This window comes from Schistocerca gregaria, chromosome 8 (assembly GCF_023897955.1).
Source record: "Schistocerca gregaria isolate iqSchGreg1 chromosome 8, iqSchGreg1.2, whole genome shotgun sequence".
NCBI lineage: Eukaryota > Metazoa > Arthropoda > Insecta > Orthoptera > Acrididae > Schistocerca > Schistocerca gregaria.
In genome coordinates, this window is record NC_064927.1 from 225,879,983 (window position 1) to 225,907,097 (window position 27,115).

At 42.4% G+C, this 27,115-nt stretch overlaps 1 non-coding gene across 1 annotated transcript; it reads left to right on the top strand.

The window, feature by feature from the left end:
* The first annotated feature begins 19,013 nt into the window (after positions 1-19,013).
* Positions 19,014-19,085, top strand: Trnat-agu (transfer RNA threonine (anticodon AGU)). Its single transcript has one exon. It is a non-coding gene; the product is annotated as a tRNA-Thr (tRNA).
* The last annotated feature ends 8,030 nt before the right edge of the window (positions 19,086-27,115 follow it).

The window sequence follows — 27,115 nt, forward strand, 5'->3', positions numbered from 1 at the left end:
TCTATTTTAAAAAAATGTATCAGATGAACAGATTACTGATTTTATGAATCTCATTAATGTCGTTGTCAAGTACAACTACTTTGAATTCAACGGACAACTGTACCAGCAGTCTGATGCGCTTGCTATGGGCAACCCTTTAGCCGGCATCCTCGCCGACATCTTTATCAATTCCTTGGGACAAAAGGGGTTTAACCGTGTCTCAGCCGCTTCACTAGGTATCCTTTCTTACACAAAATAAGTTGATGATATTCTAGTCATCTATAACGGACCCGCCGATAGAACTGATCATATATTTAAACTTTTTAACGACCTCCATGAAAAAATTTCTTTCACTATTGAACTCGAAAACGATAACCTCCAATTAAATTATTTAGACTTGACGCTTACAATAGAAGACAATAACATCACTTTCAATATTTTTCGAAAAGAAACGTATACTGACCAAATCGTGCCTGCTTCCTCTTTTCATCCACAGTCTCAAAAAATTACCTTTTTTCACTCTGCCGTCCACCGTCCATACCACTTTCAACAGAAAAGTTTAATGAGGAGATTAATTTACTTAAAACCATAGCAATCAATAATGAATATACGCCTAACATAGCGGACGATATCCTAAAAAAGAAAACTGCAAGAACTACCACGCTCAACACCTCATGCACTGAAATTAACCCTAAAAAACGTTTTTCTATTCCTTTCATAGCACCCATTTCCTATCAGATTCAGCGCATGCTTCGCAACAAATACAGCTGTAATGTTGCCTTCTCTACTAATAATAATATAAAGAGAAACTTCATTCATAATTTGAAATCCATTCGCTCCCCTACAGAAAGTTCTGGCGTTTATAAGACCATCTGCGATACCTGCTCCTCCTATTATATAGGGCAAACCGGACGTGCTTTCACCATCAGATATAAAGAACATCTTTTGAGAAAGAACGGCACCAGTCCCCTAAATTCATCATTTGTCGATCATCTCTTAATTACTGGACACGTGCCTAAAGCCATAGGCGATAACAATATTCTAAATACCTAAAAGAAAGGGCGTAGGTTAGATGTCTTAGAGGAATTGGAGATTTTCAAAACATCTCACTCGTCATGATGGCCTCATTTACAACGAACAGCTGCAGCTGCGAAATAAAAACTTTTTTGACTGTATAAAGCCATTGCTTGATCTTTGATTCAGATTTCCTCATGCAGTTTAGCGAAATGTTGTTTTCCTGTCACATCTTTGATGTTTTCTTGTATGTCATAACTAACGTTTTTACGTTACAAAATGTATCTCTATTTAAAGCAGATAAATATGTAACTTCATCCTGTTACTATTAATGCTTACGTTATGCCTGAATCAGCTGCATCACAATTTCATGCGTCTAATTTTGAATGTACAGTGGCCTAGTTGTTTCTGCGGTTATTAGATGGCGCTCGTAGCAGCACTATGTTTACTTTCCCACACTTTATAAATGGGCACCTCAGGCTTGTTGCAACCCTTGTCTACAGTACGAGCAGCCCTTAGCAGCTCGCCATCTCACAAGTGTTCATGACGTCGCCTTTCCGGCTTAGATCTTTTTTAATATGTGACTTGTAAGTACTGCATCTTTTCGAGTCAGTACAAACTTTAATTTTATTAATGTACTATGTACCTAATGTTTTAGTATAGTTAGTCAAATTCTGAAGACGACGCTCATAGTAGCGTCGAAACCAGGTTAATTTTGACTTAGTATTTGTGACCGAGAGCTTATTTGTTACAATATAATTTTATTTAAATGATCATTTTAGTATATAAAGTTGCCACCCTTTCACAGTAAGACTTTTCTTAGAAGTTAAAATCAAGTTGCATCTTTGGTGGCAAGGTTAATATTTTAATTGTTAGTGTTTTGTATCATTTCCTTCCCTCCTACGGGGGGTGCATAGTTTGTGTGCTTCTGTAAATTGTTAAAACTCTTAGTTTAAAGTAATCTGGTGTGTTGCAGATTTGCACCAGTGTAGTCTTTCAGAGGCTGTTGTGAGCGGTCCTAACTACGGCCGTGTCAAAAGAGAGCGGCAAGGTTTTCTGCACGAAAGCCAATGCAGTCTAAACTTGTTTCTCTCTGCCGCTAAATAAATTGTAACTTTAATATTTAGAGGGTACTTTCTGATTATAATTTTAAACCTGTTTCTTTTAAGAAAATGCTTTTAGGCACTATTAAAGTGAATAAAATTTCCATTTGTTAAAAGGAATTTGGTTATGATTTCATTAGTTACTCCCTGGCAACTACTTCCATGCTTACATAATGTGATTAAATGTGTTAATGTTCTTGATGAATCGCTAGCAAATAAAATAAATTCTTAAGAATATACTTTGAAAATAAATCACGGTTCAGTGACATTTCTCATATAATTTATTCATTAAATTAATTTTATCAAAGTGGCTCTAGGCACTATGCGACTTGACTTCTGAGGTCATCAGTCGCCTACAACTTAGAACTAATTAAACCTAACCAACCTAAGGACATCACACACGTCCATGCCCAAGGCAGGATTCGAATCTGCGACCGTAGCGGTCGCTCGGCTGCAGACTGTAGCGCCTAGAACCGCACGACCACTGCGGCCGGCCTTTTATCAAAGTCTCCTTCCAAATATGATGATGGGAACGGATTCTGGTCGGTGTGACTGTTTAACAGATAAATGTCGTCCTAAAAATTACAATTACATTTACTATCTCCAAACGGAACACATAGCTTATCACGAATTTGTACAAGAAGCAAACCAAGCATATAAGAAACAGCCATGTATATGAACACATACCAAACATGGAATGAGTCCTCACCTGACCGAGGTGCTGGAATCGTACGCAATGCCTCAATATCACCGAAAGGGGCAAATTGGTTTTGCGGATCCCACCGTTGAGAAACCTCAACTCGAATTTTAGACGAATGAAAAAGGAACAGCAAGCACATGGGCCGGAGCTGCTTGTATCACCGAGAGTACGGCGCGAGGTGGCGCACTGACGACGGCTGCTAATCATGGTTCTACGCTACGCTACATGGAGATGGCTAATGCCACGAAGATCGATCGAAGCATGAGCGCGAAGAAAACTAAGTATTTGTCCAGGTGGCCCGGCAAGAGGAGGTACGAATGCAAGTACTCTGCAGCAAGGACGGGAAAGTACGCGATCGACTCCTTCGGTGGCCAGAAACCAGTTCCAAAAAATTCTCATCCAGCCTGGTCCCAGAGAGCGGCCGCTCCACTGAGCCAGAACTGGGCCAGTTATCGCCAATAAAGAAAGCTTTCGCCAGTTATGGCCTTACAACAAATTCGCCTAGACTCCCACTACCGTATTACGTCAACCTCGGTGCTAATACCATTCCTTCCTGTCAGATTCCGATGGTGACTGCAAATGTGTGTTGTTGTAAGAGTTGAGCAGCTTATCACAGCCTCCGCCAAGATTTTGCACGGAAAGCTTTCTTGAGACGGACGCAAACGGAATGTGATAATTGGAGTGCGACGTGTGGTGTCGTTCTATCGGCTCTCCCGTGGAGCTCGGAGATCATTTCTCAGAAACATCCCAAATAATGGCACAGCCGTGGCTCGATGCTGGCGCATTCCTGCCCAAAACACGAGGCTTTCGCGAGAACAATGCACCAGCCACTGTAAACATAGTGAGTGCCCATCGCTCTGGCCCCTGAGACTCACCATCAAAAGAGAAAGCCGCCAGCCATTCGCAGGTCGGGACATCGTGCGTAATTCCCAGTGACCGACCGGGTGTTCCGTCCGCCTTCTGCCGATCGCTGCTATTGTGAGTGGTTGGCCTCCTCACAGGCCCAAAGCTCCCTCTCGGCTCCGACGAGAAATGAACAGAATTACGACATGCAGATATCCTAACCTCGATCATATACATACCGGTACATAGCATCTGATCACATACTTTGCATGACGATGTAATATGGTAGCGAAATGACATTAATTTCCATGTATATGTAAAATCAAATTTTAGAAATGCAAAATAGACTAGCTTGAAATGTATGAAAAGGGCAGATGGTCTGCTGTCTTGCATTCAGATAAATCTATCTATTTAATTTGGTTAACATTCGTACTTTCCTGTGTGGAGACTGATGACGGTAAAAAAAGAAGAAATTTGTTGTGCTGCTGTGCAGTAAAAAAAATTTGATTGATTCAATTCTTTTATTTCATCACCAAGTTGCGTCAGGTTGTGTTGCATCAACCGATCACGTCTTTTGCAAAAGTCTTGTCACTAATATCAGTCCTCTTCAGTTTCATTCAGGAACTCTTCATTAGTTATATGAGCTACGCATCTATAGTTCAGCAGCACCACATTTTGGAAACTTCTGTTCTTTTCTTATCTGTACTGTGCATCGTTCTACCTCCGTTCAAGGATGCAATCCAAATACCTCAATAAGAAAGTTTTTAAGGCCAAATTTTCGATATTAATGTATTTATCACTTTTAGAAAGGTTTCCTTCGTATTACCAGACTGCTTATTGTGTTCACTCTACTTCTGCTATAGTTAATTATCTGGCTGCCCAATTATCAAACCCCATGTACACTGGTGGCAACTGAAGTTTTATCCCAGGACGAACAGCAGATACCGAAATTTTACTTAATGTGTGCATGTACTGTAGTGGTTACAATGTGTCAATAAATTTGTAGGTGACTATGGGCTTTACGGGCTGCAAAATTTAGTACACAAGGTTGCTGACTTTTCAACAACTGCTGTTGCTTGGCTAGGCACAGAGTCGAATTGAGTTCAGATTAAACCAGTTTTGAGGATTGGAGTTAATATCCTTGGTGTTTTTGCAAATGATACGAAGCATATCAGTTACGTGGCAACCCATGACCAGATGTTTTCAGTGTCTGAGAGGTGGTGGCCACACCAACAGTTGAACCCCTCTATATAGTCGCAGATGAGGACAGAAGGTAAAACTTTTCGTCTTGTGTTATATTGTTGGAGGAGAATACCGATTTAACGCTTTTACAAGCCAGATGGTCATCTACGAGGTATGAGTCTGCCTAGGCATACTAGTATGTAGAAAATAACAGCGGCTAATTTCAACAGCACACATTCAAAGGTCGTGAAACAAGGTATTGTCAACTTAGGTATAAATACGTAAGTATAATATCTAAAAGTCGATGATGAAGAGACATTAAGAGTCAACTGAAGATCATGGCATTATCAGCCCTGTATGTCAACAATCTCTTTGTTATCAACCAGTATGAGCTTTGGATTGGACCATCATCAACAGATCATCACAAATAATGCACTGTACGATCACTGTCTCTCCAACAGGCGTCATGTACAAGGGTGTCAGTCGAAAATGTAGTTTAGAAAACAAAGTAGATATTTACAACCTCTCTAAATTCACTTATGCTCTTCAGAGCACTCTATAAAATTTTTCTCACCCGTCTCAGAAGAGTTCACAGTTTGGACAACCTATCTCTTAAATTCTAATGAAGAATTTTCGTTATTCTTCCTTCTACGGAATTAAATATGTGCTTACATGAACATCGAACAGTAAAGTTCTTCTAATCAGTTCTATACTAGTCATATCGAGACAAATTCTATAATCAATACCAAAAATATCCTGAATAAAAAAACCATTTTAAAAGAGAGTACATGCATCTAAAGAAGATATGTAAACCAAAGATGAAAAAAATGTTCAAATGTGTGTAAAATCGTATGGGACTTAACTGCTAAGGTCATCAGTCCCTAAGCATACACACTACTTATCCTAATTTATCCTAAGGACAAACACACAAACCCATGCCCGAGGGAGGACTCGAACCTCCGCCGGGATCAGCCGCACAGTCCGTGACTGCAGCGCCCAAGACCGCTCGGCTAATCACCAGCGCGACTAAATACAAGATAATATGACACATATATTTACGTAGACACACACACACACACACACACACACACACACACACACAAATTTTCTCTTGGGGCATGGACAACATTAATCCAGAAATAAAGTAAATAATTATTTACATGAAAATAATTTTTTAAGGTACCGCGTTTTTCAGTCAGACTGAAAAGTATAAAGTAATTTCTCTTAGCCCCATACAAATTTCTTAGCCCATCTAGATAGTCCTGCAAATTTGTGATTATGAATTTGTAATACTTCGACAACACTTGTAAGATAAAAAACGTGAGGTTCATGCAACACATAAATAATATATAAATAGTTCACCTTCTGTTATCTAATGCATGCACCCCACGGTTTTATTTATAAATCTTACAAGGCTTGTCATAGCTATTAAAGCTTCTCAAGCACAATTCCTCGGAACTATATGTATGGGGTTAGGAATGTAATGGGCCGAGGAGAAATAATTTAATTTGGCCCGATTTGAAAACGTGCTGTATGAAAATTTTATTTTTAGTTAATTATGTTTCGCTTTTCAGAGCTGAGTGTGTGAATTTCTCCATGGGTTTTAAATGTTTTGATGAGATTATATTTTTTGTTTAAAAATATTTTTGTGTATACGCGCATTTTACTCGTGGTTTTGCCTGTGTACACATGTAACATGTCCCTATGTCTGTCTTCTGTTTCCCCCTCTCTCTGCATAGCATTGCCCATTTGCTCGCATATAGCTTCGAACTTATTTATGATACTACACGTACAACATGCTGGTCCTGTAGGGCCGCCGAGATGTCAGACGTCACCAATATTTTGCACGTCCATCCCGCCACCTACCCAACAGATCGACAAGAAAGCAAGTTGACATTGCATTGTCATCCATTTCTGAGGTAAGCTTAAAATTTTAAGTCTTTAGCTCATTGGGAAGTGCGATTAAAATCAGTTGTCAAATTTATGCTGAACAAACAGGCAAGAAAGCGATCTAGTAAAAACTTGTTGACGTACGTCCAATTTTCGTCTTCCGACCAAGATTTTCATGAGGACTGCATTGGTCATTAGTCGTACGCCAAAACTAGAAACATTGCCTCAGTATTACTGTACTAGAAACCCCTTTGTCTCACTGCTAGCCTACAAGGATACGTGGCTGAAAAGAGCAAATATCTATAATTGGCCGCTCTGCTATCGTGAATAGGGAACGGAAGATTTATAACAATAAATAAAGTCGAAAATAAAAATCGTTCGAAAAGCAGAACATTTGGTAGACAGTCCGTCGCAACTTTCGTATTATGGACTGGCATTTTAGTACATCAGTGAGACACTCGTTTTCGCAGGGGCGTGTACATTAACGCGAACATAAATATTTTTATGAAGAGAAGAAAAACAACGCGGGGCGAACATATATCTTTCTCGTGAGTTAATTTATTTATTCTGTTACTCTCACCACGGAATGAAATTCGTGTGTTTTGTTCTGCGCAGCGCGTGACTAAAAAATAATGAACTGTTGTCACTTGGGACAGCACCCAAATTACACCATATTTGCGCGCGCAGGGAAAAATGCAATTAGCGCTGGTAAGGGAGAGAAACAGATTAATTGTTTTATTCCCACGGGTGTTGGCAGCACGAATATAAGGGGGGAAAAACATGGTTGCTTTGTTGATTGATTTTAAAATGCTTAAAACACAATATTTTTAAAAATATTATTCTGATTGAAACATCATTCATTTCAGTTACTGTAACTGTACGTAATTTATAGTACCCTGTAACGGGCTACGTGTAACGCACCTACGTGCTACAAAAAGCGATCTGTCTTGTGTGAATCTTGACATACAGTTTCTGCAAACACAAATATTACGTGTGGGCAACTTAACGCTATTAAAACACGCTTATCTTAGGCTTCAGAAAGTTTCTAATGTTGTGTAATGGGCATTCTTTTATGTAAAATACACACTACGACAAAAAAGGTAGTTACGCATTGTAACCTAAAGAAAGAAGTCGGTTTCAGACTCGTTACTGACTTCACAGACATACCATCTGACTGATTTCGAAGTGACACAGTGGCCTGCGTGCAACATCTTAAGCTCCGATAGTTAAAACATACACTACTGGCCATTGAAATTGCTACACCACGAAGATAACGTGCTACAGACGCGAAATTTAACTGACAGGAAGAAGATGCTGTGATATGCAAATGATTAGCTCTTCAGAGCACTCACACAAGGTTGGCGCCGGTGGCGACACCTACAACGTGCTGACATGAGGAAAGTTTACAACCGATTTCTCATACACAAACAGCAGTTGACCGGCGTTGCCTGGTGAAACGTTGTTGTCATGCTTCGTGTAAGGAGGAGAAATGCTTACCATCACATTTACTACTTTGATAAAGGTCGGGATGTACCCTATCGTGATTGCGGTTTATCGTATCGCTGCATTGCTGGTCGCGTTGGTCGAGATCTAATGACTGTTAGCAGAATATGGAATCGGTGGGTTCATGAGGGTAATACGGAACGCTGTGCTGGAACCCAACGGCCTCGTATCACTAGCAGTCTAGATGACAGGCATCTTATCCGCATGGCTGTAAGGGACCGTGCAGCCACGTCTCGATCCCTGAGTCAACAGATGGGGACGTTTGCAAGACAACAACCTTCTGCAGGAACAGTTCGACTACGTTTCCAGCAGCATGGACTATCAGCTCGGAGACCATGGCTGCATCTCAGACAGGTGGACCTGCGATGGTGTACTCAACGACGAACCTGGGTGCACGAATGGCAAAACGTCGTTTTTTCGGATGAATCCCGGTTCAGTTTACAGCATCATGATGGTCGCATCCGTGTTTGGCGACATCCTGGCGAACGCTCATTGGAAGCGTGTATTCGTCATCGCCATACTCGCGTATCACCCGGCGTGCCATTGGTTACACGTCTCGGTCACCTCTTGTTAGCACTGACGTCACAGTGGACGTTACATTTCAGATGTGTTACGACCCGTGGCTCTACCCTTCATTCGATCCCTGCGAAACCCTACATTTCAGCAGGATGATGCACGACCGCATATTGCAGGTCCTGTACGGGTCTTCCTGAATACAGAAAATGTTCTACTGCTGCCCTGGCCAGCATATTCTCCCGATTTCTCACCAATTAAAAACGTCTGGTCAATGGTGGCCGAGCAACTGGCTCGTCACAATACGCCAGTCACTACTCTTGATGAACTGTGGTATCGTGTTGAAAGTGCATGGGCAGCTGTACCTCTACACGCCATCCAAGCTCTGTTCGACTCAATGCCCAGGCGTATCAAGGCCGTTATTACGGCCAGTGGTGGTTGTTCTGCGTACCGATTTATCAGGATCTATGCACCCAAATTGCGTGAAAATGTAATCACATGTCAGTTGTAGTATAATATATTTGTCCAATGAATATCCGTTTATCATCTGCATTTCTTCTTGGTGTAGCAATTTTAATGGACAGTAGTGTGCTCTCTCACAAAAACAAACGACGTACCATGAAGGAATTATCCGAATGGGACTGCAGTCCGTAAATGCGACGTACATGTACAGAGAAAGAAATAATTATTTTTTCAGAAAAATTGGGTGATTTTTTCAGGGGAAAGAAATTCACAAATTAAACAAGTCAATAACGCGTTGGTGCACCTCAGCCCCTTATACAATCAGTTATTCGGCCTGGCATTGATTGATCGGATTGTTAGACGTCCTCCTGAGGAGCGTCATGTCAAATTATGCGCAATTCACGACTTAGACCGCCGAAATTCCGAGGTGGCTGGAGGGCCCTGTCCATAATGCTCCAAATTTTCCAAACTGGAGAGAGATCTGGCGACCTTGCTGGCCAAGACAGGGTTTTGCAAACACGAAGACAAACGGCAGAAACTGTCACCATGTGTGGGCGGGCGTTATCTTGCTGAAGAGTAAGCTCAAGGTAGCCTGCCATGAAGGGTATACAAACAGGACGTAGAATATCGTCGATGTATCGCTGCGCTGTAAGGGTGTCAAGGATGACAGCCAAAGGTGTCGTCCTTTGAAAAAAAAAATGGCATCGCAGACCATTACTTCCAGTTGTCGGGCCGTATGACGGATGGCGATGAGATTGGAATGCCACAGGTCTCCGGTGGGCCTCTAGACACGTCTTCGCTGGTCATCAGTGCCCAGTTCGAAGAGGAATCACTGAAGACCTAATCCAGTCAGTGAGATTCCTGGCACCAATCTACACTACATACATACTCCGCAATCCACCATATGGTGCGTGGCAGAGCGTACCTCGTACCACGACTAGCATCTTCTCTCTCTGTTCCACACCCAAACAGCACGAACGAAAAATGACTGCCTATATGCCTCTGTACGAGCCCTAATATCTCTTATCTTATCTTTGTGGTCTTTCCGCGAAATATAAGTTGGCGGCAATAAAGTTGTACTGCAGTCAGCCTCAAATGCTGCTTAAAGAACGCCTCCTTTCCTCCAGAGACTCCCATCCGAGTTCCTGAAGCATTTCCGTAACACTCGCGTGATGATCAAACCTACCAGTAACAAATCTAGCAGCCCGCCTCTGAATTGCTTCTATGTCCTCCCTCAATCCGACCTGATAGGGATCCCAAACGCTCGAGCAGTACTCAAGAATAGGTCGTATTAGTGTTTTATAAGCGGTCTCTTTCACAGATGAACCACATCTTCAGAAAATTCTGCCAATGAACCGAAGACGACTATCCGTCTTCCCCACAACTGCCATTACGTGCTTGTTCCACTTCATATCGCTCTGCAATGTTACGCCCAAATATTTAATCCACGTGACTGTGTCAAGCGCTACACTACTAATGGAGCATTCAAACATACGTGTTTCTTTTTCATATTCATCTCCATTAATTTACATTTATCTATATTTAGAGTTAGCTGCCATTCTTTATACCAATCACAAATCCTGTCCAAGTCATCTTGGATCCTCCTACAGTCACTCAACAAGGTCACCTTCCCGTACACCACAGCATCACAGCATCATCAGAAAACAGCCGCACATTGCTATCCACCCTATCAAAAAGATCACTTATGTAGATAGAAAACAAAGCGGACCTACCACACTTTCCTGGGGCTCTCCAGATGATACCCTCACCTCCGATGAACACTCACCATTGAGGACAACGTACTGGGAGTCTGCAGTGGGGCACCGACTCAAATGCTTTCCGGAAGTCAAAGAATATGGCATCCGTCTGAAACACTTCATCCATGGTTCGCAAGATATCATGTGAAAAAAGGGCGAGTTGCGTTTCGCAGGAGCGATGCTTTCTAAAGCCGTGCTGATGCGTGGACAGCAACTTCTCTGTCTCAAGGAAATTCATTATATTCGAACCGATATTACGGACATTGGTCTGTAATTTTGAGGATCCGTCCATCTACACTTCTTATATACCAATGACCAACGAGAATGTCTCCGGAGACAGTTGTGAGATACCAACTGACTGTCACCCGCCATATGGTGCGACAGCCAGGTAGTGATGTTCTGGGGTGCCGTTTCATTTCATAGCAGGAACCCTATGGTTGCCACACGCGCCTACCTTATAGCACGGCGCTAGATCGATGATATTCTACGCCCCGGTTTGTTACCCTTGATGGCATGTCGTCCTTGGCTGCGAGGGTCTCTACTGCATGTCTTCCTGCTTGCAAAATCCTGCCTTGGCCAGCAAAGTCACCGGACCTCTCCCTAACTGAGAAAATTTAGAGCATTATGGGCAGGGCCGCAGAACCAGCTCTAGATTTCGACCATATAATTGGGCAGTTCGACAGAATTTGGCAGGATAGACCACAAGAGGAAATTCGACAACTCAATCAAGCCGAGTAACTCTTTGCATAATGGCCAGAAATGGACCAATGAGTTACTGAATTGCTCAATTTTTGAAGCTCTTGTCATGAATAAATTATCCAATTTTTCAGAAATTGTAATCATTTCTTTGTGTGTAGACTTATGTTACAACTAACGGTTTCCGACCCCCCCACCCGTGGTGCATCGCCTTTTCCTTTTTTCGTCTTAAGAGAGTATTTTGATCTTTGGATTAACTATTTTTTATAACTTTTCCAATATCCTAATCTGTAAATATGCTCTCACTCAGCGAGCATGCTTTCAGACACTAGCGTGTACATAGTTCTATTTCTAGAATGAAAGAGAGATACCTGCGCGTTTGGTGGCGTCTCTAAATTGTCTTGTTGGCGTTAATGAAATCTAACGGAATGCAAGCTCATAGGCGTGAAACTGCTGCTACCGTTTGATGTGTAATAAGCTTCACTTTCTTCGACAAATTCAGAACAACAGGTGTAAAATATTTCATTATTATTAGACTAAATTTGTTAGTTGCTTGCAGGACTGAGCGACAATGAATGCTGAACTGGCTGCTTTGCAATGTCGCAGAGGAAAGAGAGAGGGAGAGAGGGAGAGAGGGTGAGAGGGAGAGGGGGAAAGGGGGAAAGGGGGAGGTGGGAAGAGGGGAAGAGGGGGAGAGAGAGGAAGAGAGGGAGAGGAGGAGAGGGGGAGAGAGGGAGAGAGGGAGAGGAAGTGTGTCCTTTAGTTACTTAAGACAGGTGAGTGGAACTGAGAGGATATTCGTCATACTAGGAAAGATTCTAGGCTGCAAACTGTGTTGTTTAAATAGTTCAAAAATCCTTTTTTCCGTATGTCTTACTGAGAGAAGTGTTTCACAGTGGCTTTACTCTCATGGCACGCGGGTCTAGCTTATTCAGAAAGCAGTGGCATTATCACGAACTGTTCAAATTGCTCCAACTGAATTGGCTCCTAGGCATCAGAGACGTTTTGTGTTCCATTACCCGTTTTGCTGGATTAATTAGAGTATAACTATCTCACTGTATCCACTTATTTATTCATCTTTGTCAGAGATTAGTACAATGTCAAAAGGCGATATATATCTTTGCTGAAACACACACACACACACACACACACACACACACACACACTAGTGGAGGCAACTGCAGATAACTCTTGTTTTACTATTATCTTGCATGTAGTCAACGACACCCAATGTTTGCACTGCTCCATACTTATTCAAGTATGAAATACAGTCTCCCTCACAGATTGATTACTGATGCCTGGCGCTCAGTACTGTAATGTCGAAGCTTCGCTTGTGCATTGAGAGACGTCCAAGTATGCCTTTAGACTTCGACTGCTCCTGCACAGCAACGGCTACAGTGCTACGGGTCACACGACAATATAGATTTTGATGCAATGACGGCATATTCCACCTGGAGACCAGTAGATGTACTGACCAGTGATTCACAGTCGTTCGCCAAAGAACAGAGTAGAGGCACAAGTACCTGAGCATCATCTGTGTCTACACTTAAATAGCGAATGATCACAGCCAGAAAGCTCAGTGTGGCGAAAACTTGTGAAGCAAGCAGACAACCATACCACGGAGACGACCTCGCGCTTCCTAAAGCCAACTGAGTGAGTTTGAAAAGGGTCAGATTGTGGCCTTCCGAGTGGCGGGATGGTCCTTTCAGAGAACTGTCACACAAGCTGGACGTGCTGCGTCAGCTGTGCAACGATGTTGGTATCATTAGTCACGTGAACATTCCTACATCTGTAGGCGAGGTTCTAGACGTCAACGCAGCACACACTCCCGCCAGGATCGTGATATTGCAAAAGCAGCAGTGGCAGATCGTACTGCTACCGCAGCACAGAACAGATGCTTGTGAGTCCAAACGTGCTAACACGAAGTGTTGCGAACCGATTACTAGCAGCAGAACTATGCGTACGTATACCTCTAGCTCGCCTTCCACTCACGCTACAACATCTACATGTACGGATCGGCTGGTGCCATCAAAGGATCACTTGGAAGATGGGACGGCGCGCTGTGGTCTTCAGCGATGAAAGAAGAGTCTGCCTCCACTCAAATATGGATCGTTTGCGAATTCGACGCATACCTGGTAAGCGCTGTCTCGTTAATTCATTCGCCCTGGACACACTAGCCCCATCTCAGGTCTTGTGGCCTAGGGTACGATAAGCAGGCTACAACTCTCGTTCACCTGTGGCATTTCAGGGCTCAGTACGTTCAGAATGTTTGCTAGACCTGTTTTTTTTTTGTTTTTGTAACAAGAAGGTGCTGTGTTGTTTCAATAGGATAATGCTCGCCCACACACTGCCCGTGAAACTCAACGTGCTCTGCAAGATGTGCAGCAACTTCCCTGGCCAGCACGATCTCCGGACTTGGCTCTAATCGATGTCTTGTGGGATTTGGTGGGACAAGAGGTGACTCGTGCGACTCGTCAATCAACAATAGATCTACGTGAACAGGTCAAGCAGGTGAGGTGTAATGGGTCCCAAAACAGTATTCGCCATCTATACGATCGATTGGATGCCAAAATCAGCGCCCGCAGTGCTGCTCCTAGAGGTTACACTACGTACTAACACAGGCGTTTTACCAGGAATAGACACCTTGTATCACAGAATACCTTGTTTAATGATCTGTAAATGTAATCATTTCATGCACTCTATATGTGCTGCTGCAAGAATAAATCTTGCATTAACTGTAAACTCTAAAAGCGTGTACTAATACTTATTTTCTGGCAGTGTATGTGTGGCCTTTCTGGCATGTCCGTGATTCATTTGTTTGCCACGCTGTCCGCTGCTTCCAAGAGACATGCTATCGCAGTGCAGCGTTCTTCTTGCTGAGCCCTGAGCACACCACTTTCTACTTTGCGTGACAACACCGCTACATTTGCTGGCCTGAAATGCTTTGCGCAGGTACTGTACAACTTGCATCGAAGGGGACATCCCCTACGTCAGTAACATGCGTTCTCTTATATTTAATATTACTGAAATTCGATAAACTCGACAGTTTGCACTATCATCTGTATCTACTCACCTACTGCTAAGCAAGGTATCAGAGATAACAGACTGCTATAATAATCAAGACAGGACGGGTTTTATTTTATTTTATAACATATAGCATATAGCTAGAAAATTTGAAAAGGTAAACTGATAGGTAGAGGGAAGTTGTCTTCACCAGGAGAAACAAACGGATCAGATCGGAGTGTGAAATATTAGATCCTTCAATCGGGCAAGAAGATTAGAAAATTTAAAAAGAGAAATTGATAGGTTGCAGTTAGATACAATGGGAATTAGTGAAGTTCGGTTCAGGAGGAATAGGACTTCTGGTCAGATGAACATAATGTTATAGATACGTGTCTTTTTAATAATGAATAAGAAAACAGGAATGTAGTTATTATGAACAGATAGTGAATTTATTAGCGTAGCCAAGAGATACACGAAGGCCACACCTACCACGGCAGTGCAAGTTTGTATGACAACTAGCTCCGCAAATGGTGAAGAGACTGAAGAAAAGTATGTTGAGGTGAAAGAAATTTTTAGATAGTAGAAGGAGACGAAAATTTAATTGTGATAGGTGACTGGAATTTGATAGTAGGAGAAGGAAAAGAAAAAATTAGTAGGTGACTATGGACTCTGGAAAAGGAATGAAAGAGGAAGGTGACTGGTAGAATTTTGCACAGAGGATAATTTAATCATTGCTGACAGTTGGTTTAAGAATCATGAAAGAAGGCTGGGTACGTGGAAGAGACCTAGAGAAACCGGAAGATTTCAGATTGATTATATATTGGTAAGTTAGAGATTTATAAACCAGATTTTAAATTGTAAGACATTCCCAGGGGCAAATGTAGACTCTGACAACAATTTATTGCTTATGAACTGTAAATTAAAAGTGAAGGAATTGGAAAAAGGTAGGAAATGAAGGAAATGAGACTTGGATAAATTGAGAGAACCAGAGGTTAATATAAAACTTCCTGGCAGATTAAAACTGTGTGTCGGACCGAGATTCAAACTCGGGAGGTCCCAAGTTTGAGTCTCGGTCCGGTGCAGTTTTAATCTGCCAGGAAGTTTCGTATCAGCGCACACTCCGAAGCAGAGAGAAAATTTCAGTTTGGAGAACCAGAGGTTGCTGAGAGTTTTGGAGGGAGCATTAGGCAACGGTTCGCTAGGGCAGACGGAAGGAATACCGCAGAAGTCGAATTTCAGCTTTAGAAGATGAAATAATGAGAGCAGCAGAGGATCGAATAGTTAAAAAGACAATCCGTAGTGCAAATCCTTGGATGACACAGGAGATATTGAATTTAATTGATGAAAGGAGAAAATATAAAAATGAAGAAAATTAAGCATGCGAAAGGGAACACAAACCTTTAAGAATTCAGATAGAAAGGAAGTGCAAAATGGCTGAGCAGGAATGGCTAGAGGACAAACGTAAGAATTTATAAGCATATTTCACTAGGGGAATGAGGATTGAAGCATACATGAAAACTGGCATAAAGAGAAGCAGCTGTAAGAATATTAAGAGCTCATATCGAAAATCAGTCCTAAGCAAAGAAGGGAAAGCTGAAAGATGGAAGAAACGTGTAGAAGGTCTACACAAGGAGGGTGAACTTGAAAGCAACATTATAGGAAGGGAAGTGCACGTTTACGAAGATGAGATGGGAGATATGATACTGCGAGAAGAATTTGACAGAGCTGAAAGATCTAAGCTGAAACAAGGACTCGGGAGAACACTATATTCTGTCAGAGATATTGATAGCCTTCGAAGAGCCAGCAAGATGTATGAGACAGGCGAAGTACCCTCAGACGTCAATGTGAATGTGATAATTCCAATTCGAAAGAAAGCAAATACTGGTGGTTGTGAATATTACCGAACTATCAGTTTATTAAGTCATGGTTGAAAAACACTAACACGAATTCTTTATAGACGAATGGAAAAACTGGTAGAAGCCGAACCCGGGAAAGATCAATTTTGATTTCGGAGAATGTAGGAACACGCAAGGCAATACTGACCCTACGAGCCGGCCGTTGTGGCCGAGCAGTTCTAGGTCAATCAGACCGGAACCGCGCTGCTAATACGGTCGCAGGTTCGAATCCTGCCTCGAGCATGAATGTGTGTGATGTGCTTAGGTTACTTACGTTAAAGTAGTTCTAAGTCTAGGGGACTGATGATCTCAGATGTTAAGTCCCAAAGTTCTTAGAGCCATTTTTTGACCCTACAAATTGTCTCAGAAGATAGGTTAAGGAAAGGCAAACCTACGTTTATAGCAGTTATAGACGTAGAGAAAGCTTTTGACAATGCTGTCTGGAACAATCTTTTTGAAATTCTGAAGGTACGGGGAGCAAAAGGCTATTTACAATGTGTAAAGTAACCATACGGCAGTTATAAGAGTCCAGGGGCATGAAAGGGAAACAGCGGTTGAGAAGTCTATCGCCAATGGTATTCAATCTGTACATTAGAAGGTTTTGCTGTTTGGGCAGCAGAATAACAGACGATGGTGGAAGTAGAGAGAATCTAAAATATAGACTGGCAATGAAACGAAAAGATTTTGTGCAGAAAAGAAATCTGTTAGCGTCGAATATCGATTTAAGAGTTAGGAAACCTTCTCTGAAAGTATTTGTATAACATGTAAAAAAAAGGCTATGGGCACTATGGGACTTAACTGCTTAGGTCATCAGTCCCCTAGAACTTTCCAAATATTTCATCAAAACAGCTAGCTTTCAACAAACCAAATCACTGAGCAGCAATGTGACCAGTTCCTTCAAAAAATGGTTCAAATGGCTCTGAGCGCTATGGGACTCAACATCTGAGGTCATCAGTCCCCGAGAACTTAGAACTACTTAAACATAACTAACCTAAGGACATCACACACATCCATCCCCGAGGCAGGATTCGAACCTGCGACCGTAGCGGTTGCGCAGTTCCAGACTGTAGCACCTAGAACCGTTCGGCCACTGCGGCCGGCTGTATAAAGTGTAGTCATGTCTCGAAATTAAAATGTGTTTCATTCAATAGTTTATTTTTTTATTTCTCTTCCACATATCCTTACAAATATTTCATGAAGTTACTATCATTCGTTTTTCATGAGGGTCCTATTGGGTAGTGAAAGTTTGATTTTAGCCACTCGTAAGGTACCTACAACGGCAAAATTACAGCCAGTGCCTTAATTTTGTGAATACGGTGATTCTGCAGATAAATGACAGATAGAGAGAGAGGGGATCGGTACTGGCATAAGTACAGCTGTGAGGGCGGATCGTGAGTTGTTCTAGATAGCTCAGAGAAAATGAAGTATCGAATTCGAGTTCCGTTTCGGCGTAGCAATTAACCCAGCTGAAAATGTCTGTACTGCACGTAGTCAGCTGCAGGACGAAAGATTTAGTCTGACAAGTAGATGTAGTTAGGAAAATAATAGTATGCACAGTCATTTATAACAAATCATTGCTTCCGAAGACCATCTGCGAATAAAACGGGAAGAGACGTTAAGACATGGCACATACATCGAAGAGCCAAAGAAAGTGGTACAGCTGCGTAATATCGTGTACGGCCCCCGCGAGCACGCATAAGTGTAGCAACCGACGTGTCATGGACACGACTAGTGTATGGAGTAGTGCTGGAGGGAAGTGTCACCGCCAAACCTAGAGGGCTGCCCATAAATCCGTAAGAGTACCATGGGGTGGAGATCTCTTCTGCATCGCACGTTGCAAGGCATCCCAGAAATGCTCAATAATGTTCATGTCTGGCCAGTGGAAGAGTTTAAACTTAGAAGAGTTTTCGCGGAGTCCCTGTGTCGAAATTCTGCACGTGTGGAGTTTCGCATTGTCCTTCTGGAATTGCCCAAGTCCTTCGGAATGCACAATGGACATGAATGGATGCAGGTGATCTGACAGAATACTTACGTACGTGTCACCTGTCAGAGTCTAGACGTATCGGAGTCTCATATCATTGCAACTGCACACATCCCACATCATTACAGAGTCTCCATCAGCTTGAAAACTCCGCTAGTGATATGCAGGTTCTATAAATTCATGAGGTTGTCTCCATACCCGTAAGCGTCCATCTGCTCGATACAACTAGGATCGAGTCTCGTCCGAAGAGGCAACACGTTTCTACTCATCAACAGTCCAATGTCTCTGTTGACGGGCACAGGTGAGGCGTAAAGCTTTTTATCGTCCAGTCATCAAGGTACACGAGTGGGCCTTCGGCTCCGAAAACACATATCGATGATAATATGATAAAAAGCCCTGGCAATAGTGACAATATTAAGGGAAAATGAATTAAAGTTTGTGTTGGGGAGGGAACTCGACCTAGGTAGTTGGTGCAGCTATGTCTGCCATAGTGCCTCGGTGGTGTAGTGGTAGCATATCTGCCTAGTAAGCAAGAAGACCCGGGTTCGAGTCCCGGTTGCGGCACAAATTTTAATTGATTTAGTCTGCTTCGATCATATTTGATCATTATCGTGAGATAATAACGAGACGGGAGTCTCAAAGGACACATTTAATTATAACATATCGATGATGTTTCGTTGAATGGTTCGCAAACGGACACTTGTTGATGGCCTAGCATTGAAATCTCCAGGAATTTGCTGAAGGGTTGCGCTTCTGTCACGTTGAACGATTCTCTTCAGTCGTCGTTCATCCCGTTCTTGCAGGATCTTTTTCCGGCCGCAGCGATGTCGTAAATTTGATGTTTGCCGGATTCCTGATATTCACGGTACGCTCATAAAATGGTCGTACGGAAAATCTCCACTTCATCGCTACCACGGAGATGCTCTGTCTCCTCGCTCGTGTGCCTACTATAATACCACGTTCAAACTCACTTAAATCTTGATAAACTGCGATTGCTGCAGCAGTAACCCATCTAACAACTACGCCAAATACTTGTTGTCTTATACAGGCGTTGCTGACCGTAGCGCCGTATTCTGCCTGTTTACATATCTCAGTATTTGAATACGAGTGCCTATACCAGTTTCTTTGGCGTTTCAGTGTGAAATGTAATGAGGAAAGCGCTCTACGTTTTATCTTCGTGATTTAAAACAAGCAGGCCATGATCCCATCTGGCTCTCCTCACCATTACCAAAAGCAGTATATCTTCTCTTGCTGCAGGCTTAGTTGACCTTGGTGTCTTGCTTTATCACAGTGATGGTGACCAACCACGTTTATAATTGAGGACAGGAGGGTGCTGCAGGGCTCTATTTAAATTCGACTACAGACTCAATTAGACAGATATATTGTGCCATAGAGACGCATGAATACATTTCCAAGAAAGTTGAGAATTTTGTCAAATTCGAAAGACAAAAAAAGAGCGGTAAAAGTAGTGTTACTGTAGAAAATTAATGGCAAAATGTCCGGCAGAGAGCTTCCAGTTAATAAGAAAAAAACACCTGTATTACTAAACAGCGGAGGTAGTCATACTGTCACCCGTTTCCAGTTGCAGGCTACGTGTCAAACGACTTCATGGACAAAAAAAAATTATTTTCAGTATTCATATACTTAATGGGAGAATTTAAAAATTTAAAACCGAGTTTTAATCTGCTCTTTAAAAGGTATAATCTTACGCTGGACGTTTAGCTCAGAAAGTCAAGTATCAGAGTGAGAAACGTGGTACATATCTTGAGTCAGTGCGTATCATGGAGCGCAAATTACCCAGGCGGCTGTATCCATCCAGTAGGCCCTTATTTGAGAACGAAAGCACATAGTGACTTCTACCAAACTTTACACAAAATTTCAAACCTTTCCGACTATTTGTCTTGTTGACACTCTCCACAAAATAATGACGAGAAAAACTTATATTACTTACTAAGTTTTAGCAGTTAGTAAGACAGGACGCTTTAACTCATTACGTCTTTACTACTCACTCTATCCGTAACATATTTTGCAGACAGAATCAACATGTAGCACTGAATGTACCTAAAGAATTATGTGATTGTGCGACGTACGGTTCAAGAGATATGGCGTTATAAATTACGAAAAGTGTGAAAAACTTTGTTTTGACCTTTTCATTAATGTATCTGTGGATAACCCTAAACTAATGAAGCATGCATACTGAGGAAACAAAGGTTTTTTGCCTGTAGGTATAAAGGTTCCACACACTTAAAATCGAATATTTAACACATACCAAGTGCGCTGAGGCGTGAATAGTAATATGGATTGCGGAGGCAGGGGTGATGCACTCCTCGGTGCAGTTGTGTGCAGACACTTTGCCATCGTGGCGTAGTGGTTATCACATCTGCGTCGTTAGCAAGAGACCTGGTTTTGAATCTCAGCCTTTGTATAAATTTTCACTCATTGCTTCAGTCTACATATGCAAATCACTTATGTTTGAGAGCTGAGAACGTCTCTGGAGCCATATAATTTCATTATATTAACAAATTGACTCATTTGTAAACTAATAATACTTCTGAAGCTATTTTACGTACGGATGTTGCCTTCTTTAAGAAATCATGGTGGGGTGGGGAGACGGGGAAGTTTTCCTAGCATGCAAGAAGCCCTGCAACATACAGCGAAATAGAAATTAGGGACAGTAAGAGAGATTTTGTGTAGTGATGCTACACGGTACGACTACATTTGCGACTTTGTAGGGGCTTTGTGGTACAAATGAGGTTGAAATTGCAAGATGACATTGTAATTCCGATGTACCTAACTGTTGCAATTAGCTAACAAGAAGATTGTAATCAGTTTTACTCGACAAAATAGTAGGTCGTCCTAGAACCTCCCAGGCCTCAGGCACTAAAGTAAGCTACTGCAACATGGTGCTTTAGCTGTAGATCCATATGGCGTTGCGTCTGTCTGTAGCGGAAAGTGCACAGTTGTGTACCTAGTAACACACGATGTTTTTTGGTCGGCACTTCAGTCTGGTTACTGATTTTAGAATCACACGAAGAAATGCGCAATAGAAACCGCCATGTGCAGCACCATTTTCTACAGCTTTTATTGTTGTTAGACACGAGATTGCGTTTTGCGCAGCATTTTTAGATATTGATCGTTCTACACGTTTGAGTGCAGCGTAGTATATTAAAGCTATTTGGAATGTACTGTCAATTCTTCAGGTTTAGAATTTTACGGTGTGTAAATCCATGTATCTTTTTTAGAACTATTTATATAACAAGTCGTCAGTTAAGCCACATTTTATCGGTCGCGCAGTATCTTGTACAACGGACGTTCAGTAAGTAATTCAACACATTTATTCTCGGCCAGCATCGGCTGAAAAAATGTGAAAATTGATGTGGGACATACGAGGTCTGACAATAAAGTAACGAGACTTATGTGAAAAGAACGTCGCTTACCGTTTTAGTCAAGTTTAGTGTTGTCTCCTTCAAAGTAGTTCCCTTCTGATTGCACACACTTTTTCCAGCGCTTCTGCCATTGATAGTAACATTTCTGGAACTCATCTTCTGTAATATCCTCCAAGACCCTCGTCACAGCTTTTTGGACGTCTTGTGTTGTTTGTAATTGGTGTCCCTTGACCACCGTTTTGACTATTGGAAATGAAAAAACTCGCACGAAGCGATATCTGGTGAATAAGGTGACTGTGATAGTACTGAAATTTGTTTTGAGCCTAAAAATTGCTTTACTGACTGAGCAGTATGGGATGGCGCATTATCGTGATGCAAAATCCAATTATCAGCAATTTCGACACGGACATGAAGGACTCTTTTACGAAGTCTCTCTAAAATTTCTGTGTAGTAATATTGGTTAACTGTTTGTCCAGAAGGTACCAGCTCTTTATGAACAATTCCCTTGGAATCAAAGAAGCACACAAGCATGCATTTCACTTTTGACTTCGACATGTGAGCTTTTTTTGATCTAGGTTTCTCGCTGTTGTGGTGTGAGATTTTTGGGGACCATTTTTGCACAAATCTTTCTCATACCAAGATCTTCAGTTATTATTAGATGAACCGTTTCTCGATTGATGTTCAGTTCTTCTGCAATCATTTTCTCGGATAATCTCCGATCAGATCGTACGAGTTCACGCACCATGGCCAAGTTGACATCCGTCTGTGAGGTTGATGGTCGTCCACTGCGGTCTTCATCTTAAACATTCGTTCTGCCTTCACCAAACATTTTATGCCAACAGAAAACTTGAGCTCTTGACATAACCTCCTCTCCAAAAGCCTTTTGAAGCTTACTATAAGTTGTCGTCACGTTTTCACCCAATTTAACGCAAAAAGAAACGGCATACCTTTGCGCAATATTATGTGGTTCCATTTCCGTGACGAGAGCCACAAACACGTGTTAACTTATTACAGCACAACGTACGACTGAGCAGTTGCATCGATGTGAGGCTTGGACTAGAAGCAGCTTATAGACCAAGTTCAAAGATATTGTGCCTACGCAGGCCTGCAGGGTTGACACATCTGGCTAAGAAAATCAGTCTCTTTACTTTATTGTTTCACCTCGTAGTGGAATATTCCCGCTTCAGACCTGTAGTTTCATGAAGTGCTGACAGGTGCAGGCGCTATACCTAGCCTTCAAAATGGCATCTGTCACACCTCGCTGCACAGCTGGACACCTACGTTGGTAGTGCTGACACACTAGTCCATCAACTTGGGTAGTCAAAGGTGTGGGCCGGCTGGGTTCTTCGCCATGTAACAGAAGACCATAAGCAACAACGAAGGACTATCTGTTCAGAACTGCTTGCGCGTTACGAGGCTGATGGTGATAGTTTTTGTCGAACATTGTCACAGGCGATGAAACGTGGGGTCACAACCTCGAACCGGATATAAAATGGGAGTCCATGGTGTGGCACCACAAAACCCCTCTCCTCCAAAGAAAGCGTTCAAAGCTACACCCTCAGCCAGTATAGTTATGGCGACGATCTTCCTCAGCTCTGAAGGGGTTGCTCTGTTTGACGTCCTACATCATGGTACAACGATCAGTTCTGAAGTGCTTTTCGCTACCGTCAGGAAACTGAAAAAAAAAAAATGACTTTCCCGTATTCGTCGCCACTACAGTTCAAACGAGCTTCTCTTTCTCCATGACAACGCAAGGCTTCAGACAAGTTGGTGCACACGAGAGAAGCTCAAAAAAATTCATTGAACTGTTCTTCCTCAATCGTCCTACATCCCGGATCTCGGAACATTCGACATCCTTCTGATTGGCCCAAAGAAGGACGCACTCCGCTGGAAGCAATACGTGAATGATGGGGAGGTTACTGATGCAGCGAGACGTTGATTCCGACCACTACGAGCGCAGTTCGTGGTCTAGTGGCTAGCGTTTGTGTCTGTGGATCACGGGATCCCGGGTTCGATTCCCGATCGGGTTGGGGATTTTCTCTGCCCGGTCACTGGGTGTTTATGCTGTCCTCATCATTTCATCATCATCATCACCATTGGTGACAGTGGAAAGATTGGATCCTGTAAAAATTGAACTGTGTAAAAACTGGGACTCTGTACGGGCGCGGATGACCAAACATCATCCGACGTCGACTAGTGGAACGGTACGATGCGGGCATACAGGCCCTCTCAGTAAAGTGGCATAAGGCCTTCGTGTTGAACGGAGATTATGTCGAAAAATAGGGTTTCGTAGCCAATAGAGAAGGGAATAATATCACGGAATTGGAATCCTGAATAAAACCAACATGCTTTCAGAAAAAAATCTGTTGCACTACTTATTGAACGCCTCACGTACTTTGAAACAGAATATCTTTTACCATGGGACACGTGATATTGCAAATGAACTGAGTATATTTAACGTCTCAACAGCTATAACGGTTCAGAAAATGGAAATTTTAGTTTTCAATAGCTTCAATTTTAACATGTATTTAACTCGTAACTGGTTTTTGACAGTACTTCTAGTTAATATGATCTCACTTACTGATTCCTGGTGTATATTGGAGTAATAATGTAATAGATAGGATGTTGTATACAGTAATAACAAGATTTTTCCGATTGCAACATTTTTAATAATCCCAATCAAATGTTTGTTCGTACTTACATGACGATATTGTATCTTGTAACATGTCATCACGTTTGGAAAAGTCTTAATTCCCGGAGTAATTTTTGAAGTTTTGAAAAAAAATTGTAGCACATAAAAAATGGATAACGTCAGTTAAAAATGGAATAAGAAAATATATTGAACATTCATTATAGGCTGTGTAAAGGTGAAAGTCTAAAAACACTGTCCCCTACTATCAGCGGAATGGTCAAAAATGAGAACCACTGCTATCTTTGGGTGCTTTTTAAGACTGGGCACTCCAAGAAAACAGTGGACTGTCCTAAGTGTAGTCACTTACTACAGCCAACGTAACTTCCATTATTACAGTATTGGGATGGCTACTTGGACGTCCCAAGTTTCCCAGACATTGTTGTCTTCCAAATGCCGTAGCCGTCTCTCTGTTGTATCCATCGTCGATGAACCGTTAAAGTTGACGCAAGAGCATAATTTTAACAGTTTTCGAAAATACGGACTTCTTAATAGATGTTACAACGATTCGCAAAAATTATGGGAAAACACATCTACTTCTATGGATGATCACCAATTAATTACGAAGCCGCTCCGAAAAGTAATGCTTCCAAAATTTTTATGTGAAAACTCTGAAAGCTATTTAAATAAAAGAAACGTTACTAACTTTCTACACCTTCATTTTTCCTGTCTGCATATTTGCAGCCTTCTGGAGATCGAGGGCTTCGAATTGTAGAGTATAACATGGCTGTGCGTAACGTAACTACATTGATATGGTGTCTGTTACGAGGCTTGGTAAGAATATCTTCCACGAATAATGAGTGTGTTGGGTAGGGACACTACGAATGTAGTGTGTGGACATATAAGGTGAGAATGTGGGTGAAGGCGTGCGCGAGATAGTCCCTGCAGTCGCACTCTCCTGTGTGCCCTCGGTGGCTCAGATGTATAGTGCGTCTGCCAAGTAAGCAGGAGATCCCGAAAGAACAGACACGAAATTCGAATTATATATTAATACCTTCAGCTGCTGACGGGTCTTGATACATATCAACGGGGAAAGGTGAAAATCTGTGCCCCAATCGTGTCTCGAACCCAGCATCTCCTGCTTAGATGGCAGACGCTCTGTCCATCTGAGCCACCACCGAGGGCACAGAGGATAGTGTGACTGCAGAGACTATCCATATAGGTATATAGTTATGGCAATACCGACCATGACCTTCCTCTTCTGTGTGGATGCACACATATTACCCGAACTCTTACGAGAGTTGGTAAGAATGTCTTCCACGAATAATAAGTGTGTTGGGTAGGGACACTACGAATGTAGTGTGTGAACATATAAGGTGAGAATGTGAGTGGAGGCGTGCACGAGATAATCCCTGCAGTCGCACTCTCCTCTGTGCCCTCTGTGGCCCAGATGTATAGAGCGTCTGCCATGTAAGCAGGAAATCCCGGTTTCGAGTCGCGGTTAGGGCACACACTTTCACCTGTCCCCGTTGATATGTATCAACGCCCGTCAGCAACTGAAGGTAAAATATATAATTCTGAAAAATGGCCCTGGGCACTATCGGACTTAATATCTATGGCCATCAGTCCCCTAGAACTTAGAACTACTTAACCCTAACTAATCTAAGGACATCACACAACACCCAGTCATCACGAGTCAGAGAAAACCCCTAATCCTGCCCGGAATCGAACCTGGGAACCTTGGCGTGGGAAGCGAGAACGCCACTGCACGACCACGAGCTGCGGACATATAATTCTGATTTAACTACACTGAAGTGACAAACCTCATGGGGTACCTCCTACTATCGTGTCGGACCTCCTTTTGTGAGGTGTAGTGCTGCAACTCGACATGGCATGCACTCAACAAGTCGCTGGAAGTCCGCTACAGAAATATTCAGTCAGGCTGCCGCCATAGCCGCCCATAAATGCGAAAGTGTTACCGGTGTAGGGTCTTGTGCACGAACTGACTTGTCGATTATGTCCCATAAATGTTCGTTGAGATACATGTCACGTGGGCTGAGTGGCCAATTCATTCGCACCAGCTCTCCAGAATGTTCTTCAAAGTAATCAGAACAGTTCTGGGCCGATGAAATGGGGCACTGTCATTCATAAGGTACATAAATGCCTGTAAAACTTCTCCAAGTAGCAGAGAAAATAATTTACAATCAATTTACATGTAAATAGGGCCACACCACTATGGAGCCGCTACCAGCTTGCATAGTGGCCTTTTGACAACTTCAGTCAATGGTTTCGTGGGGTCTGTGCCACTCTTGATCCCTGCCATCAGCTCTCACCAACTATAATCGGGTCTCATCTGACCAGGCCACAATTGTCCAGTAGTCTAGGGTCCAATCTATGCGGTCACGAGCCCAGGACAGGCGCTGAAGGCGATTTCGTGCTGTTAACAAAGGCACTAGCGTCGGTCGGCTGCTGCCATAACCCAATGACGACATATTTTACCACACTATTCTAACGGATACATTCGTCTTAATCTCACATCGATTTCTGCAATTATTTCGTGTACTGTTGCTTGTCTGGTA